The sequence below is a fragment of the Nannospalax galili genome, unplaced genomic scaffold (assembly GCF_000622305.1).
Source record: "Nannospalax galili isolate Female #2095 unplaced genomic scaffold, S.galili_v1.0 scaffold7, whole genome shotgun sequence".
Lineage (NCBI taxonomy): Eukaryota > Metazoa > Chordata > Mammalia > Rodentia > Spalacidae > Nannospalax > Nannospalax galili.
The window spans coordinates 12560823-12562996 of NW_008359081.1; the positions used below are offsets into that span (position 1 = coordinate 12560823).

General features: G+C 46.1%; 1 pseudogene; it reads right to left on the bottom strand.

Moving 5' to 3' along the window:
• LOC103725440 overlaps window positions 1-2174 on the bottom strand; it is an 18045-nt pseudogene that overhangs the window by 15362 nt on the left and 509 nt on the right.

Consider the following 2174-nt stretch of genomic DNA (forward strand, 5'->3'; position numbering starts at 1 on the left):
CCTTCAAGTTTAGTTCTGCTTCTTTTCTTGAACTTTATGGGGGTTTACTTTTTGGGTATGAAGAGGTGGTTCGTCTAAGCTTCTGGTTCTCTCTTTTGATTTTATATTGTCGTGGCTGGATTGATTTTGTCTTCAGGAGTTCCGCGGTGGCCCAATTCCAATGTGGGTCAGAAGTTTTCAGACTTTCTCCTTAGGTCTGGAATCTTCTAAGAATGATTTTGGCCTCAGGAACTTGGGTGTTGGACTGACCTGAGATCCTGGCCATGGCCGTGCCACGCAGGGATGCAAAAGCAGATGGAGTGGGAAGAAGCCCCAAGATTTCCCAGGGAGTGTATTGAGTAGCTGGGTTGTACTGGATGAAAAGGATCAGGGAAAGGAAAGGTAAGCCTCCGAGCCCCAGAAAGAGGCTGGTAGGTGTTGCAGGACCAAGGAAGTAGAGGGAGGTGAGAGTGGGGCCAGGTCCAGAAGCAGTGCTCCTGGGGCCCAAGGAAGGCACTAAGTTGGTCTGGGTGAAAAAGACCAGGAAGCAGTATTGGTTCCCCAGGTGTCTGGGGACCCAAGACTAGGAATGGCACAGGACCCAAACTAGGAGTAGAGAACAGCGGGGACCCCAAGAGAGGCCTGAGGGTAGGAGAGCAGGCTAGGAGAGTTAGCCGGTGGTGCAGGTCCAGGTAAGCAGAGAGAGGTGAGAGCAGGGCCAGGTCCAGAAGCAGTGTTCCTGGGTCCCAAGGAAGGCACTAAGTTGGTCTGGGTGAAAAGGATCAGGAAGCAGTATTGGTTCCCCAGGTGTCTGGGGCCTCAAGACTAAGAATGGCACAGGGCCCAAACTAGGAGTAGAGAACAGCGGGGGAGATCGAAGGGTGAATGTGGCTGGGGGAGTCAAGGCACAGAAGGCCACGTGATATCCCTAGCCCAAGAGGCCTGAGGATAGGAGAGCAGGTTAGGAAAGTTAGCCGGTGGTGCAGGTCCAGGGAAGCAGAGAGAGGTGAGGGCGGGGCCAGGTCCAGAAGCAGTGCTCCTGGGGCCCAACGAAGGCATCAAGCTGGTCTTGGTGAAAAGGAACAGGAAGCAGTACCAGTTCCCCAGGTGTCTGGGGCCCCAAGTCTAGGGATGGCACAGGGCCCAAACTAGGAGTAGAGAACAGCGGGGGAGATGGAAGGGTGAACGTGGCTGGGGGAGTCAAGGCGTGGAGGGCTGCGTGGTAGACTTACCCCAAGAGAGGCCTGAGGGCAGGAGAGCAGGCCAGGAGGGTGAATGACTTTTTACAAAAGTTGTGGATAATATTCTCTCTCTCTCTCTCTCTCTCTCTCTTTCTCTCTTTCTCTTTCCTATAGACACACACAATTTAGATTTCTTAGATATGTACCTTCTTGATATTTTCAAGTTTTATGACTCAAGAATGGGTTCTCTTCAGCAATAGGTCCTTACCAATAGGTTTTGGAAATTAACCAAGGGCAGTGGCAACAGCCTGTAATATTTGGGGAGGGGTCTATGAGATCTCACTGTCAAACAACTCAAAGAGAGGTAACGCATTCTTCATTCCAGGATTTTAAAAAATTCCATTTTTAATAACCACAGGATTAGATGAAGCATTTCATTACAGCATTAACATATTTAATATCAATTTCCAGAGGAAAGATAAATCTCTTTCAATATTGGCTGTAAATTTTTAGGTTCACAGTTGAATTAATGCAGTTATACAATACTGAAGTCAGTTTAAACCCTATAAGACATAAAACTGAATGAGGTTTTAACCTTTAAAAAAAAAGGTCTCCATTTCATTTTAAAATATGTTTCCTGCAGACTCATTTTTTAAAATATTTTTTTATTCAAATATAACTCATTTTTTAAAAATGTGTTGATTTTCTGTGTGTATTTCATATAGAATGTCCCAAACAATCTTATTGATCTATAAACCCACATCCCTAATGGCATGCTAGGTTGGGAGCTATTCAGCTTGCCTTGACTTAAGCATTGGAGAAAGAATGCTTCCACCTTGGGAGTTTCCATGTTCTCTGTTCTGTGGTCTGAGTTGACAGGCTATGCGTCCCTGATTAATTGGCAGTCTTAGAAACATAATCAAAGAGTTCTGTTTCAGTTTATGGGCACCGGAGTATCTCGGTACTGATAGCTTGGTTTCTATGTTGAAATAATGAATTATAGTAGTTGCTAAG